Genomic DNA, 18,743 nt, shown 5'->3' on the forward strand with positions numbered 1-18,743 from the left:
GTTACCAGCAGCCCTCTTCCAAGACTATCTTTGGGCTACAAATTGCTTTACCCAGCAGCTGGGAGGCAGGGTTGCTGGAAGTGCCTGGGAGGCTACCCTTCTCAGGTAAAAGGAGAGATTAATTCTGCAGATGAGTACCATAGACACAACATTAACATGAGTCTAAGAAGCACATCTCTCACATTTTTACATGTTTTAACTGGGATGCAACTTATAATTGACTTGTTCTACTTCAAGTGGTAGTTTTCTTTGTACACACAATAAGGATATGTCTGATGTTTGATGGTGAGTTAGAGTCAATGAAATTAGGGACTAGAAAAGAGTGAACAAAAACCGTTTGAAAATAATCATGAAGAGGTTTAGGAAAAAACTAACATTTAAACTGGTAATATGTGGAAGTGTCAGGCAACCCATCCTATCATTTTGCAAGTATGCTATCTGGAAATTAAGGCCAATCGTAGTTTAGGTAAAAGTTAAAGGAAGAGAGCAACATTTAACAGGGATCCTACTGTGTGTCCAGCACTGAAGTAGGTTCTCTGCCTCCAGCAACTTTTTCATTTCATAATAAATTTTTGGGCCAGGAGGTGACATAATCACAAGGAAATTTTTTGAAGAAGATCCAGGCCCAAATCAGATGCTTGAGAATCACTGCACTGATTGGCATCAAGATGGTTTTACAACCATCTGCTTTTGATGACTTCTATTTTCCCAGCAGCCAAACCCCTATTCTAGGCAGGAAAATCATTAGCTATAGAGGAGGCAGATCTGGGTTCTCATCCTCATTCAGTCATTGGGAAACCAGTGGTCACCAAGAATTGGACTCTACAAATTTGGCTTCTTATATATATCCTTTCCAGGACCAGGAATGGCCTGAAGTGGGAGAGAACCTGCAGTTTGGAAGTAGAGAGATGCAATAATAGGTAGTCAGGCAGAACATCTTTGGGGTCTTTAATCTGTTCATCACAATATAAAGTGCTGTCTTCATTAAATCTAGTATTTGAGAGATTTTTTCTATCAAATAATGTTTAATCGTAACAGTCCATTTCATTCATCTATAACTGTCAAATGGAGCTACTGGGCAGCAAAAAATAGCTAAGAGTACCACTTTGAAGGCCAGGCGCAGTGGCTCAAGCCTGTAATCCCAGCACTTTGGGAGGCCAAGACAGGCGGATCACGAGGTCAGGAGATCGAGACCATCCTGGCTAATACAGTGAAACCCCGTCTCTACTAAAAATACAAAAAATTAGCCGGGTGCGGTGGCGGGCGCCTGTAGTCCCAGCTACTCGGGAGGCTGAGGCAGGAGAATGGCGTGAACCCGGGAGGCGGAGCTTGTAGTGAGCTGAGATCGCGCCACTGCACTCCAGCCTGGGCGATAGAGTAAGACTCCGTCTCAAAAAAAAGAAAAGAAAAGAAAAGAAATAAAATGCATAGCAATATAAAAAGAAAAAGGAACTAAAATTCTATCTGTAGATCCCAAGTTAAGAACCCCTGGGAAGAAGCTTGCTTCAAGTTGAGTGAAAAAGCCAGGAAGAAGTAGCCAGATGATGATGGTAAGAAGGTAGAAAAGAGTATTCCAGGAAAGAGAAATATTACGTGGAAAGAGTAAGAGGTAAGAGTAAGAGTAAGAGGCCAAGGCACAGGCAAAGAGTTTGCTTTTTCAGCTCAAAATTTAAGGGTACTGTAGGTCCAGCTAAAAACAAAGAGACTTGCTCTTTTTAATCATCTGTGCAGCTATAATAAGGGCACATGTATGATGCGTCCTTTAGTCTATTTAGTCTATTATACTTTGTTATATAAACAGAATGTATAAAAATATTTCTATAAATTGTTCTCTATGATTATGTACTAGTGAGAAAATAAACATGTTGTTTTAGTATATCAAGCTGCAAATATTACTATGCTAACTTTCAAAATGAATGATTTAAAATAGACTATACTGATCTGAATCACTTTTTATGTACAATATTAAATCAGGAATCAAATCACAGCTGGGGACCTAAATGTATATTTATAAGAGATATTCTTCTCTGCTCCTGGGATTTTCATTCTGAAATACCTTTAGTAGAAAAGCAAAGCACATAATAGTAGTTCCACTTTTCTGTAATGTGTTTCTGGAGATTAGGTCATTATGCGGGTTTTAAAAGACATGTTACAAGCGTCAGATATTGTGTTTCCATTACATGGGGACTCAATATGTACTTAAATGAAACCAAAAATACTTTTCATCGACTAATGAAAAGAAGAGCAATGCAATAAAAATATGCTAACTAAAGACAGTTTAGTTGTGTGTGAAATCATGGATTCACCCAGTCCTTAAAATCAGAAAAAAAAAAATGAAATGTTATAATTGTGAGCCTTCTGCTTAATAGCTTCTGTGGCTGAAAAAAATCCCTGAGACTCAAGTTTCCTTATGGGTAAAACAGGGATACTAATACTTACACTTTGGTATTAACTAAAGAGAGCACTAAAGACAAAGCTCTTAGTACAGTATAGCAGTACACTGTAGTTTCCTCTTCTTTCACCTGGACTCTCCTGACATCCCTCTGATCACCCCACTTACATATACAGATAGCTCAGGAATTGACAGAAAGGAGTAGAAGTTGGGTAGTACAGCAGGTTTGAGCAGAAAACAGACTAGAGTTTCTATGTAACATTTTTAGGCTATTGATTTGAAAATCATACTTCCCCAGATAGTTTCCAGATACTAGAGTTAGCTATGAATGAATTTTAATCATTTAGAGACCCCGTATGTGATAGCAGTTTTTATAAAACTATGCTGAAGGAACAGTAAGGGTAGATAAATTAAAACAAGTTTCAATGGCACATGCCTGTAGTCCCACTTACTCAAGAGGCTGAGGCAGGAGGATCACTTGAGCCCATGAATTAGCGGCTGCAGTGACTGTAATGGAGCCACTGCACTCTAGCCTAGACAACAGAGTGAGACCCCTTCTCTAAAAAAAAAAAAAAAAAAAAAAAAACCTCAAAAGAAGAATATGTTCTGAGATATATTTTCTAAGATGGAACAACATAATTTAAAAGGGGTTATATATACATAGGAATTTTACTTCTGATATATTTTAAACTCTCAACATTTGATTGAGTTTGACAAACTATATTGGGAACCTATTAGGTGTCAGGCTCCACACACAGTACTTCAGATCCCAAGGCAGATAAGATGTGCTTGCTGGTCTCAAATAAGTCTCCGTGGAATTTAGAATATTTGTGGGTAGGAGGTAGTGGGATGGGTGAAAGCCTAGGGGAGGGGCACCCACTATGCACCAAAATAGCTAAATATTCAATGACATTAATGCAATTATAATATAATTCCAGTATAGGGTCACAAGCAGATAAGTGAGCTATTTAATTCTACCTGGGGCAGAAGAAGGCTCTAGGGAGGTGACAGGTTCTGGGATTCTAAAAAAAATGTATATATAGACCCAGGTAGGAAACATATAGTGGTTGAGGACAAAACCCAATCTGAGGAAAGATGAAGAGATTTTCTGCAAAAAGCAAAACAGACTGCTGAATTATGACAGAAATTGAGAGACCACATTCTAGCATAATGGTTTTATTTTTTTTCTCTCATCATATTTTTACACACATACTCACTCATACATATTCTTCAGTAGTTTGAAAATTGTTTCTCAGTCTTGCTTTTTACATTAGGAAAAAATGTAGAGTAACTGGATCCAAATGTTCTGTCATTCTGTTACACAGAAAGAAGGAATTCACTTTACAAGAAAACAATTTGATGCTTTGTTTACGTTTATGTGACTATTCACCTTCAAGTGGGCCTCACTTACACAGGCAGGGAGGTTCTGCAAGATAATTGGTAATAGGCGCCCTAATATTTATATTTAGTAGGTATTCTGTGGATGGTGCTCCTTCTCATCTATCTCTGGGGCATCTGCTTTCTAGAATTCTTTATGCTGTCCTTGTTAATCCATGCTGAATTCAAATGAACCAAGCAAAACACTACATTTAAAGTGAACAAATGTGTTTAATTGCTTCATTCTGAGAAACAAGGGAACCAAGAAAGGCCAAATCAATTGTGTTACACTAAACCAACAAAGACTTCTTTGCAAGAAACCCTTGTTGTTATATCAATATTTATTGCTTACTTTTCATTAGAAGCTACACGCAAAGTTGCAGCCCTCTCCAGAGTGAGAAATGTTGAGACACCTACAAAGCAAATTGCCTTGCTTTTGGCTTGTCTGTCGGTTGTTATTTTTTAAACCATCTATCCGTGCCCCTTCCCATCACCACGCCTAACATAGCACTTCTTGTGAAGATCTCTTGGTGGTTAAACAATTCACAATTATTAAATGTGACTTTCTAGAAGCTGCAGTCACCTGGATAAATGGGCTTTTGCTGCTGGAGGTTGGTAGGGTAAGGAGGGTGGTGAGTGTTTGAACAGAGTATTGTGGAATAAATAGTTGAGCCTGCTGTGGCATTCTGCCACAGGTCCTCCCAGATCCCGTCTTCTTTTACTGGAATTCCCTGGCTCCCCTCCAGTTCACCCAACTTATCAAACAGATTGTTTGGCAAAGGATAGAAAGAGGTAGAAAATAAAGTGAAATTGAAGATTTGGGCAGACACACTCCTGTTTCTATGTAGAATCTCCTAGGCTATTGATTTGAAGATCTTAGTACTCCAGGTACTTTACATATCTTTGGGTTAAATAGGTATATATTGTCATTTTAATTGCCAAAGTTACTTGAACTTCTACATAACACAGCCACATTTTAAGGGACTTTAAAAAAGAACATGTCAGTTTTGCTCCTAATGGATAAGTGCATACCACAAGTGCAACACCAACTGATGGCTTCTCTTTCTTTTTTTAAGTGAAGTAGGACTTGGCTAGATAGTAACTGATTCTAGTCCATGAGACATGCATCCATCCCCATTAACCTGTAATCTATGATTGCAGTTTCTCTATTTAGTTTGAGAAATGAATCTTCCAAACAATGACCAGCTCTTTTAGGGAATGTGAAGCTAATGATGCTCCTTCTTTTACAGAGCTAGTTTGACATTCCAATTGTGCTTTAAAAGAAACATACGTTTTTAAGCTTTTTACTGCATAGAATTAGCATTCTTTTTAACTTTTTGACTATTCATGGACATAATGAACAAGCTGTTCTATTTGTTGACTGTGGATATCCTGTAGCTTCTAGGCTGCACATTTCAATATGCAATAGAGTTGTAATAAAATATGAGCAAGGCAATAAAGCAGGAAATATTGTAATATATTTTTGCAATGAAGGCTTTGAATGCAGAAAGTTCCCAGATCTCTTCATTACAGTTCCAGTGGATAGTTTATTTCTCAGCTTTCATTAAAAGAAAAAAAAGTTGTGGATGTGTGATTCTGCTGAATAAAGCTGGATATAAATGAAGTATCTGCAACACAATAGCAGGAAACATATTTTTTGTTTTGCTAGTACTTGCTTATGTTACTCATATGAATAATATGATTGATTTTTACTTTATCTCCAACTGGCAGTATAGTCATAAATCTATCTGTGAGTTACCAAGTGCAGGATAAAATGTTATTTTTCCTCAGTGTGGTCTCATTTGATTACAATTGCAGCCTTGCCTGGCTGCATTCCATCCATAATTAATCGTCTCTTTGGTTTCCAGTTGCAGCGAGGCCAGGGCTGTAACCGTTCACATCTTTAGATGATGGTCTACTACGCCAGCTGGCAAGTGAATGGAGACCTTTCACACTGAGTCTAATGGACGCAGAAGGCTGAGCCTTTGTCAGGGCAGCTCTTTAAATGACATCGTGCCAGTAAAGGTCCAACTTGCTGTGGCTGACAGTCTCTTTGGCACCTCACCCTTCTGAGTAAACACCATATGCAGAGAGGTTTCATTTTGCCAATTTATTTTAGTGCCTTTCATTCCATGATAGAAAGTATTCTCAGTGGTGATAGGAAAATGAATTCCTTTAAGGCTTTACCTCAGGGGCCGGATCACTCTCTCTTTCCTGTGTATTGTGTTGTAAAATCCCATTAGCATTAGTGACTGTCATTTTGTCATAATATAGATATTTGTTTCCTATCATATTATTTATTACTTGGGCATATGGTTGCACATTACTCCCAGGGAAAGAATGTGAAATATAGCAGGCAAAAAAGTTAGATTAAGTATCCACCCACGTCTAACACTGAGATTTATTTTTGAGCAAGAGGGCATGTTACTACTCAATTATTGGTACAAAGACATATTAGATGTAATTTTAAATAGATGTATTTAGTACTTATTTTGCTCTCTGTAGTGCTACTTTAAAAAGAGCAAACTACATGGGTTCGTATCATTTGGTATAAATTATGATAGAATCTTATAAAGTGTCAGAACTCCAGTCCATTTGTGATTGTTCAAAAAATATTTAAGCCAGATTCTCAAACTCAAATATCTTTGGGAGCCATGCAGGTTACTCTGAGGGAAGTGGGTCAAGTACAATGATTTCAAGAGACCAAGGATAACATTAAGGAAGCAGTCATAAAAAGGGCAGCTCTAGCAGATTATTGGCATGTGGGGAAAATGAAGAAGCTAAGGAAAGTGGGTCTGTTACAGGAAAGGGGTCCCCAGTCCAGATCCCAGGAGAGGGTTCTTGGTCACGCACAAGAAAGAATTCAGGGCAAGTCCATGGAGTATAGTGAAAGCAAGTTTATTAAGAAAGTAGAGGAATAAGAGAATGGCTACTCCATCGACAGAACAGCCCCGAAAACCGCTGGTTGCCCATTTTTATGGTTATTTCTTGATTATTTGCTAAACAAGGGGTGGATTATTCATGCCTCCCCTTTTTAGACCATATAGGGTAACTTCCTCATGTTGCCACGGCATTGGTAAACTGTCATGGCGCTGGTGGCAGTGTAGCAGTGAGGGCGACCAGAGGTCACTCTTGTCACCATCTTGGTTTTAGTGGGTTTTAGCTAGCTTCTTTACTGGAACCGGTTTTATCAGCAAGGTCTTTATGACCTGTATCTTGTGCTGACCCCTTATCTCATCCTGTGACTTAGAATACCTTAACTGTCTGCGATTGCAGCCCTGTTGGTCTCAGCCTCATTTTACCCAGCTCCTGTTCAAGATGGAGTTGCTCTGGTTTACACACCCCTGACAGGTTTAGCAATGGCACCAGAAATGATCCTTCTTTTGTCAAAATAAGCCAGATATCTAGATTTTTATCTGACACCCCTTGTTTTTAAATGTTAAAAACTGCAAAATGTTCAATTAAAAAACATTTTTAAAAAGTTGCTATTTTTAAAGAGGGCTGGACCTGCAAGCTGACTTTGCATTGTACCAAAAGTCTTAGAATAAGACATTAAAAATGAGCTTCTCATTCCCCTTGAGAACTATGACAAGACAAGGATGCCTGCTCTTGTCATTCTTATTTAACATAGTTCTGAAAGTGCTAGACAGAGCAATCAAGCAAGAGAAAGAAATAAAAGGCATTCAAACAGGAAAATAAGTCAAAATATCTCTCTTCATTGACAATATAATTTTATATGTGGAAAACCCTAGATTCTACCAAAAAGCTCTTTGAATTGATAAACAACTTCAGTCAAGTTTCAGGACACAAAATAAATCTAGAAAAATCAGTTGCATTTCTATATACCAATAATGTTCAAGCTGAGAGCCAAATCAAGAATGTATTCTCATTTACTATAGACACTCAAATACACTCACAGACACACACACACACACAGATACCTAAGAATACATCTAACCAAGGAGGTGAAAGATCTCTCCTCAAGGAGAAATACAAAACACTGCTGAAGAAATCAGAGATGACACAAACAAATGGAAAACATCCTATGTTTATGGTTTGGAAGAATCAATATTGCTAAAATGGTCACACTGCCCAAAGGAATTTATCGATTCGATGATATTCCTATCAAACTACTAATGTCATTTTTTTCACAGAATTAGAATAAAACCATTCTAAAACTCATATGGAACCAAAAAAGAGCCCAAGTAGCATCCTAAACATAAAGAACAGAGCCAGAGGCATCACATTACCTGACTGCAAACTATACTATAAGGCTACAGTAACCCAAACAGCATGGTACTGATACAAAAACAGATGCATAGACCAATGGGACAGAATAGAGAACCCAGAAATAAAGCTGCACACCTTCAGCTACCTGATCTTCGACAAAATCAACAAAAATAAACAATGAGAAAAAGACTTCTTATTCAATAAGTGGTGCTGGGATAGCTGGCTAGCCATATGCAGAAGAATGAAACTGGACTCCTTCCTTACACCATATACAAAAAGTAACTCAAAATGGATTAAATATTTAAATGTAAGACCTCAAACTATAATAATCCTAGAAGAAAACCTTGGAAACCCCATTCTGGACATTGGTTTTGGCAATAATTTATGACTAAGTCTTCAAAAGCAACTGCAACAAAAACAAAAATTGACAAGAAGGACCTAATTAAACTCAAGAGCTTCTGCTCAGCAAGAGAAACTGTTATATCAACAGAGTAAACAGACAACCTAGAGTATAAGAGAAAGTACTCACAAACTATACGTCTGACAAAAGTCTAATATCCAGAATCTTTAAGGAACTTAAGCAACTGAACAAGCAAAAAACAAATGACCCTATTAAAAAGTGGGCAACAGACATGAACAGATATTTCTCAAAAGGACATACAAGCAGTCAACAAACATATGAAAAATTGCTCCACATCATTAATCACCAGAGAAATGCAAATCAAAACCACGACGAGATACCATCTCACACTAGTCGGAATGACTATTATTAAAAAGTCAAAAAATAACAGATGTTCGTGAGGCTATTGAGAGAAGGGAACACTTATGCATATTTGGTGGCAATGTAAATTAATTTAACTTCTATGGAAAGCGGTTTGGAGATTTCTCAAAGAATTTAAAGCAGAACTACCATTTGACACAGTAATCTCATTACTGGGTATATATCCAAAAGAAAAAAAATTATTCTACCAAAAAAAAAAAACAAAACCCACTTACACTCATATATTCATTGCAACACTACTCACAATAGCAAATACATGGGATCAACCTAGGTGCCTATCAATATAGTGGATCAGATAAAGAAAATGTGACACATATACACCATGCAATATTTTGCAGCCATAAAATAGAATGAAATCATGTCCTTTGCAGCAAGCAATATGGATGCAGCTGGAGGCCATTATCCTAAGTGAATTAATGCAGGAATGGAAAACCAAATATTTATATTCTCACTTATAAGTGAGAGATGAACATTGGGGATTCATGGACATAAAAATGACAACTATAGACACTGGACACTAAAAGAGAGGAGGGTGGGACCAGGGTAAGTGTTGAAAAACTAACTGTTGTTTTCTGTGCTCACAATCTGGGAGACGGGATCATTCATATTCCAAACCTCAGCATCACACAATATACTCATGTAATGGACCTGCACATGTACCCCCTTAATCTAAAACAAAAGTTGAAATTACATTAAAAAAGAAAACACATACACAAAAAATAAAATGTACTTCTTCCTTTAATAAATTTATCAAGAGTATTTCACCTTGATGTAGAAATGTAAAAATAAAACTGATAAAAATAATACCAATCCAATTAAGCAAATCAGTGTGTCCATGTCTATAAAATCCTCCCTACACAACTGTCATCAGAGAGTATATGTTTTATCAGTTACAGCGAAAGTATGATAGGTGAGTCTGGAGGGCAGATCAATTGCATTGCTTTGATAAGCTGTATTGTTTTCCTGAATGTCCTTCCCACCCACTTTGCAGCCACTGCCATCTACCATAAAATAATCAAAAATGAAATTTTCTTGTTGTATTGTCTAAGTTTATGCTTCCACATACCCTGCTTTTTATTTTATGATACTAAAAATAGAATTTGAAGATCAGCAGAAAACACGATGTTATTAATTCAACAATGTATTTTGCAATGTAATCACTGTAAAACTTAGATTTGGAATCTAACATAGATACTGGTTTAACCCATGATTATGGGGAAAGTTCTAAGCAAATTTTGAGGGAGAGATAATGTAGAAAGATGGTGTATGAAAATTCAAGGAATATGAGACTTTAGAGCTTTTATTTATTTATTTTTAAAAAGAGATATAGCAAATGAAGACATAAGTTCAGAAGTTAATATTCTAGACAGAAAAAAGAAGGAAATAAAGAAAATAAATATAGTAAAAACTTGACAATCTTGGGTGAACACAAAATAAAATATGTCTTTATTTTTTTAAACCAAATTAAATTCGATGCTAAGCTCTTGTTCCTCAGGGCTGCAGGGAAGTTACTGGGGCTGCTGTTTTCCCTGGGCTTTAGCAAAGATCCAGGGGTCTAACATACAGTGAGGAACTCATTGATGTTCTTCTGGTTTTCAGCACCAGATGATGTTCTTCTGGTCTCAGCTTTCTCTGAGATACTTTGATTCCAGCCCCTCATGAACCCTTGAAAACAGCCAACTCCGTGGCATCCTGTTCATTCCTGTACACAAAAATGTTGCTCCAGGGCTGGGAGGCCTAGAGCTGTGGTCCAGCTTTCCCAGGTTACCGTGCAGCCATTGCCTCTGAATTCCTCTCTCCCAGCACAATATCATCAATGAGCCAAGGTTTATTTTAAAAGAAGGTATACTGTCTTCATCCACTGAGATTATATTCTTGCCCAGTTATCTTCTTGGAAGAGGCACAGGAAAAAAATATCTAGAGTGAAATGCAAATCTTAACAATAAAAATGAAGCAAAAATAAAAATAAATATCCTAATAAAGCTTATTGGCTCATAGAATTTTGAAATATCTCAGTAGAAACAAAACAGAACTATCTAGGAGCAGACAGAAAGGAAGCAATGGTGGGATGGGGAAGAAGCAACAAAGAAGAGAAAGTATATGTCATTATGGAAAATAATGGAGGGAAGGATATAGATAGGGAAAAGATAGGGAAGTTTTAACTGAATTTTATAAAGAAACATAAAGTTTTATCTTACCTACCTTAATGTAATTTGTTTTCCCCACAACAATTATAGTACAGAAAAATGATAATTCCAAAATATTTAAGTAATTATAAATTTCTAATCTTACAGAGCTCTTTTAAAATTACTTTCATTTGCACATCAAAATACAGTTTAGAGTAGATATATTAGCCAGAAAACAATTTCTCCATTCAAGAATTTGATGCATCTATAAGTTTTTTTTATTATTAGAAGTATTACCTTACTATTGCAAATGTTGATATCATAGTAGACAAGCAAACAAGTGATCTTGATGCTGGTCTAAAAGAGAAACTAAAATATATTTTTAAAAGGTATTAAAAATATCTAAAAGACATTATCATGGAGGCCACATGTATATATTTAGAGGATGAATATGAGGCGTAATATTTTGGTTTATAGTTTGGGTTTTAGTTTCCATTATATAGGGACTAAAAGTAATGTGTTATGAAAGATTGGAAAGAAATGAAAAATAGATGCCCTTGAAAACTGTTAGATGACTCAGCAAGACGCCTCAGTGATGATGGAAGATGCACATGAATGATGTAGAAGAGAAACATGAAGAATTGAGCACAATTGCTTCATGAAATCTAAGAGTACAAAAAAGCAATATTTCAAACTCTTTTCTTTTAAAAACATAGGTTTTCATTTGTTTGTTTGTTTTGTTTGTTTGTTTTTGAGACAGAATCTTACTTTGTTGCCCAGGCTGGAGTGCAGTGGCCTGATCTCTGCTCATTGCAACCTCCACTTCCTGGCTTCAAGCCATTCTCCTGCCTCAGCCTTCTGAGTAGCTGGGACTACAGGCATCTACCACCATGCTCGGCTAATTTTTGTATTTTTAGTAGAGATGGGGTTTCACCATGTTGGCTAGACTGGTCTAGAATTCCTGACCTCAAGTGATCTGCCCGCCTTGACCTCCCAAAGTGCTGGGATTACAGGTCGTGAGCCACTATGCCCAGCCTAAAAATGTAATTTTAAATATATGTGTGTAACTAAATTGATATATTAAGTATTATAAGTAGGGTTTTGACTCTTCTAAAATTTTATTTACTTTTTAAGCTTATTTTGGAGCAAAATTAAATAAGATTTTTTGGGTATGGGTTTTCTTGCATTCACACATCTAAACTAATTGGAATTAGAAGTTCATGTGCACCTGAAAACCTGAATACAGTGGAACCTCAGAGAATTCAAAATTTAAAGCAGGAGTTCTTAAATGAGAAAGTATTAGGGAATCTGTTAATTCCCTGTAACATATGTGAAACACGCCTTGAACACCTATGCATATGTGCATGTTTTCTGGGGTGAAGAGACTACATAGCTCTTTCTCAAAAGTATCTCAGCCCTTAAGTTAATCAAGAGCCAGTGCTCCAAACATTGTAAGTTGAGGGGTATGGTCGCCAGACTTCCTGCAGGGGCAAGAGAAAAGTGGGGATAGAATGTGCTTGAATGCTAATGTGGCCACAGATTGTATCTCCACCAAAAGCAAAGAGTCTAAAGAAATATTCAAAGAGCTAATCTAGAAAGATATTGAAATACATATTGGAGAAAGTCACTGAGAACTAGTTACAAAAATTTCTAAGAAATGGTGGCTGTTGCAATGAGGTAAGTAGCTGCATTCCTGGTGTTTTGTTCAGAACAGAGCACTTGCTATAAGAACCATGAAGAACCCTCGAAATAAGAAACAGTAAGCTTTTCTAGGTTGTGTGTAAGGGTGTCAAGCAAGTGACTGGAAGTTCAACCAGGACTGCAGCCCCAGAAGAGGCCTTGCCTTCCATCAGAGACGGATGCCAATTAGGTAGACTAGGTGTAGGTGCCATGGACACATTCCAGGCTCAGATTGGTACATCCTGCTTGTCTGAATTGTAATTAACTCAAGAACTAGGCAAGATAAAGCTTGTAGCTAAACAAGACTGAAGAAAGGCATGGAACTGGTTAATGTATGGTTCTGTAGACCAAAGCCTTGAACTCCAATCAATTAGCTGATGACATGATGACTCTAGGTTATACTTGTTTATAAGAAGCAGAGATTTTCTTATTGCCCTAATTATACTTCATTTTGCTTTTTGATGTCTTGGCCTTGCTGTTTACTTGTGATGAATAGGTAAAATAAATAAACCTGGGTATCATTGACATGTACTTTTTTATTACTTAAGAAGATAATTTCAGACCACTAGAGTAAATGATGAATCCAAATGCCAGTGCATCTTTAGGCTATCATTATATTCTATATTGTGTAACTATCCACTTTCTTTTACAGGAAAAAGCAAATATTACAAATTAATATAGATAACAAGCAACTAATTCCATCATCAAATCCTTATAATCACTGAATATTTGGGTTTGAAAGTAAATATAAAAAGATAAGCTTTACTGAGATACAATGATGCAAAAGTATTACTATAGTTAATGGGAAAAAAATATTGAATTATCTGACTATCCTACTGGAAATTTCCCTTGAGAAATGGCTTAATGGTCATAAAATTACTTCTGTTAGGCCGTAAATATTTCATTTTCCTAATTAAAAATGCATGTATGAACTAGAGAGTATCACAATTTATAGCTATATCTGGCCACCAGTTTCTCAGAAATGTATTTAACATAGTCATTTTTCATGCCTTATTTTTTCCCCCTGTACTTTTAGATTAAATCTCCAAAAATTATCTGAGAGTCATGTTAATACTGGCTTTCATTTTTGAGTGAAGAAAAGGAGGAAGCCAACATTGTTTCTTATAAATTTGATTTAAATAGTTAAGCAGCCAGTTAAGAGATTCCAGATTCACTGGGATCTCATCTATGATGTGTATTTTATTTACAGGGTAGGAAATTTCATTTTCCTATGTTTAACGTCTGAAATACTATTATTACATGAAGGTATGCTATATTTCATAAATGGTTTCTGTTTTCTAATGCTGCATGAGATTTCTATTTATTTTTCTTATCTCTTTTTGAGTTGAGGATACTGAACAAAAAATCTACGCTGGGTTCTGTTTAAATTATTAGATCACTGAAATTCTCAGAAACATTAACCTGAAATATAGTAATTCAAATAAACATTAGATACTAAAGGAGAACCTTTCTTTAAAGCATAATGTGGTAAGTGGCATCCACAAATGGTTTAGAGTGTAAGCATGCATACTTTTACTGGGGTGTGTATGAATTCTGAGCTTGTTTCTAATTTATTAATAAGAAAACACTTTACATGGGTGTGCACAAAGGAAATGACGTAGAAGGAGGAATGACAAGATGTTGGTTCAGGATATCTGCAAGTAATATAGTGTCAAGAATGGCTTGATGATAAAAAATAAAATGGCTTGATGAAAACAATCCTTGTTTTCCCTGTATCGTTAAAATAATGAATCACTGGAATCATTAGAGCAAAGAAGCTATTGTAAGAATCTAGAAGGAAAATAGCTGGAGGAGTTTAAAAGAAAAGCAAAAGAAACAAGAGGAAAAAAAGGCAATGGAAGGTTTCGGGAGGGAGAAGAGTAGTAAATTGCCTCTAGTTCTGGTTCCTGGAAGAGAAGCAGGACCCATAGTGGCAGGCACTTTTGAAGAGTAGCCCAGACTCTTTAAGAAGTAAATTTCACAACGAACAGTGAGAGGTAGGATAATGTTTTAGGCTGGGGGTATTTGAAGATTCATAATGGCCATTCGCGTTACATAAAATTTGATTAAGATATTTTTGTGATAATTAGGAAAATGTAATAATGGCTTAGAATGTTGGATAATGTATTTGGGTTGATGATGATGTCTTAGGATTGGTGCTGGTGTTGTAGTTATATAGGAAAAAAATCTTCATTTTGGGAGGATTCATTCTGAAGTATTTAGTGGTGAAATGTCAAGATACATATTGACTACTTTTAAATGCTTTGACAAAAGAGAAGTATGTGCTATGTATAGAGGAGATGGAGCAGTTGTGACAATTTTTACATCTTTGAATGCAATTGAAAGGTATATATATGATTGTTATGCTCTTCCTTCTGCTTTTGCTGAGTTTGAACATTTTAAAATAAACTAAAAATAAATAAATAACACCATATCCCATGAACAACAAACAAAAGGTGCTGGAGAAGATAGTATAGTGAGATCACATATTTATTGTTGCTTCCTTTTGTGACCGCATTGGAATAAAAATGAAATGAATGTAAGGAAAATGTCTGCATATTACTAACTTCTAGAATCAGAAAGTGCATGGAAAAGGGGTGCTTAATGATGTGTAGAGGAGGAAGTCACACCTAGAATGTGCATGAAGGGGAGACCTACTCTGTCTGGAGATGCTCTGGACTCAATTACCATGGAGGGTAGAAATAGGAGGTGAGACTTTAAATCTTTACACTTTTCATGTAAGAACTACCCCAAACTCAGCACTTACTGACAAGCAGAACTATTAGGGAACTACTCTGAAAAGAAATAAAAATAATAAGTATGATTAGTTAATGCTGGTACTTCAAAATGGAGCCCTAATTATTCTGGCATTCGAGATTCTCTAGCATAAGAGCTCTCTCCCTCCCTGTTATCCATAAAGCAAATGCACCAATTAATTCCTGCTTACATATTCAGAACTCTCCATCAATAATCTAGTGTTACAGTAACTACAAACAGAAAATCAAGAATCACTGTATATTTGATGAGTGCTTGCAAAATGAAAAAGTACAAAAATAAACAAATTTTAAAGATTACTTTGGAGGACAAAGAAAATTCATAAAACAAAAGAAGATTAAAAATAAATAAGGAAACAAACAACAAATCCCAAATATTTAATATTTATTCTTAGAGAGATTCAAGGAGAATTATATTCTTAAAATAAGAACAAAATGAAATGAAGAGAAACAGTCAGAAATACAAGAGCCCTTAAACATTAAAACATGAGTATTATATTAATATATTAACATTAATGTTGAAAGATAAAGTCAATGGAATTATCGAGGAAGTCACCCTAAGAAGTCCAGCATGTTAATGACTGGTATTCTAGAAAGAGAAAATGATGAGAGAATACTATCAAAGAGATATTAATATTACTACTAATGGTAATAATATTACTGATAATACTCACATTACAACTGATAATACTAATATTACAACCAATAATGCAAATTGTGCATCCCAAATACAAAAAATCTGAAATCTGAAGTGCTCCCAAATCCAAAACTTTTTGACCACTGACATCATGCTCAAAGAAAATGCTCACTGGAGCATTTCAGATTTCGGATTTTTGAATTTGGGATGCTCAACCAGTATAATGCAAATATTCTCAAATTCAAAAAAGATCCCAAATCAAAAACAGTCTGGTCATCAGCATTTTGGATAATGAATACTCAACCTGTAATAACAATAATAATATGTTGCCCTACTGGTTAATAAATATATTAACTAATTTAATTCTCTCATCAGAAAAGTTTTAAACAATTACCTGTGGCTTGAAGGCAGTACAGTGGTAGTATGATGCCAGAGTGTATGCCCTTAACCATTACTGAAAAACATTAGTCATTAAGTTGACGGGACCATTAAGTGTTTAGGCCAGTAATTTTAAGCAGTCCAAGAGGACAAAAAAAATGGTAAAATTTCATAACATCAAGGAAAAATGACAAACCTGTAAGTTTCCAAAGATGGAAAAGAAAAATCAACAACAGCTAGTCAGCTAAAATGGAAAAAGTAATCAGAAAGGTATTATATTTCTTAGTACTTAACCCTAATGTTGGAAGACAACATTCAAAGTTCTGAGAAAAAAAGTACTTCTGGACTTAGCATTTTATACTTAGTCAAAATTTTACGTATGAGTAAGAGAAAATAAATAGATTTTTAGACATTCAAGGACTGTAGTATTTACCCTTTCTTAGGAAGTTTCATTAGAATGTATTCCAGCAATATAAAAAAAGATGTATCTGACAAAGGACAGCAATATGAGGGAATGATATATCTTCAAATATTTAAAAGAATTCTGAAGAATTCTTACAACTCAATAATAAGATAATCAACCCAATTAAAAATGAGCAAAAGAATTTTAAACAGGTACTTCACAAAAGGAGATCTACAAATGACCAATGAGCATATAAAAGCATATAAACATCATTCATTATTAGGGAAATATAAAATAAAAATGGCTGTGACTTACCATTACATACCCAATAGAATGGCTGAAATTAAAATAGTGACAATATCAAGTTTTGGCAAGGTGGTAGAGCAATTAGAACTCTCGTATTTGCTAGCTGGGTGGTAAAATGGTACAACTACTTTGGAAAACAGTTTGGCAGCTTTGTATTAAAAAAAATGCAGTCCCACAAGTCTACTTTAGCTTTTTAACCAAGATAAACGCAAACCTATGTCCTTACAAAGAATTGTACATGAATGTTCATTGAGCATTATTATAACAGTCCTAAAGTAGAAACATTAACAGGTGAAATTGATAAACAAATTGTGATATAGCCATATAACTGGACAAACTACTGATACAGGAACAACACAGTTAGATCTCAAAGATAGTATACTAAGTGGAAAAGGACAGACACACAAGAATATGCATGGCATAATTGCATTTATATGAAATTATAGAAAAGGGACCTCTAATCTGTAGTAAAAGGAAGTAATTCTATCTTGCAGGAGGTGCAAGGGATTGAATACGAGTGTGCATAAGGGAATCTTTCTGTGTGATGTTGTGGGTGGTGGACATTTGCCAGCTTTACATATTTGCCAAAACTTGTTGAACTGTGCTAAAGTGGATACATTGTTGTATGCAAATTATATTTCAATATAGTTGATTTTAAAAAAGAGGAAAGCATGAGATTCAGGAAGGAATATATTCCTTCAAATATTAGTTAAGGGAAGTCCCAGAATGGTAATTGTATAGACTTGGAAAACAGTCAAAATTGGAGCAGAGAGATGGAGGGTTCTTCAGGAATTTGTCTAGAAAAAAGTGTAATAACTAGAAAAGAAATATGACTAAGTACTTGAAAAATTTTTTATTTATTTAATTTTTTTGTTTTAAGTTCTGGGGTATATGTGCAGGATGTGCAGGTTTGTGCAAAAATTTAATAATGTGCAGAATGCAGTTAATGGGCTGTAAAAAAAAAAGAAAAAACTCATCCAACTGAATTTAATGTTAAGTGCATTCTCCACTGAATGGCTCAACTATGTAAACATTGTATGATGATGTTAATACTGCATATTGAACTTTAGAGGATCATTTTAAAAAATCTTGACAATGCCAAAACAAATGCAAAGCTGACATAGGTTGAGAGGTAGAAACAGTTGAGTAAAAATGAAACCAAGAGGTAAAGACTATTGTTGATAAACAAGAAATGAAGGTTCAAGTATGTTTTTTGAAGCTCTTGAGGTTACCAGTAGAAGGAATGAGAATAATGTTCACTATTTAGGGTGGAAAGGAAAGGGGCAGCGGGAGATATTTAAATAAAATAATCCCTAGCTATTATAACAATCAATAGAAAATGTCTACGTTTTTTAAATCAAGAAATAGCAGAGTAAGTGAACTGGGTTGAATAGTGTCCTCCAAAATTTTTGTGTACCCAGAACCTCGGAGTGACTTTATTTGGGTCTTTATCTGCAGAGTCTTTGCCAATGTAAGTAAGTTAAAATGAGGGCCGGGCGCGCTGGCTCACGCCTGTAATCCCAGCACTTTGTGGGGCCGAGGCGGGCGGATCACGAGGTCAGGAGATCGAGACCATTCTGGCTAACATGGTGAAACCCCGTCTCTACTAAAAATACAAAAAATTAGTGGGGCGTGGTGGCGTGCGCCTGTAGTCCCAGC

The sequence above is a fragment of the Pan troglodytes genome, chromosome 6 (assembly GCF_028858775.2).
Source record: "Pan troglodytes isolate AG18354 chromosome 6, NHGRI_mPanTro3-v2.0_pri, whole genome shotgun sequence".
Taxonomy (NCBI): Eukaryota; Metazoa; Chordata; class Mammalia; order Primates; family Hominidae; genus Pan; species Pan troglodytes.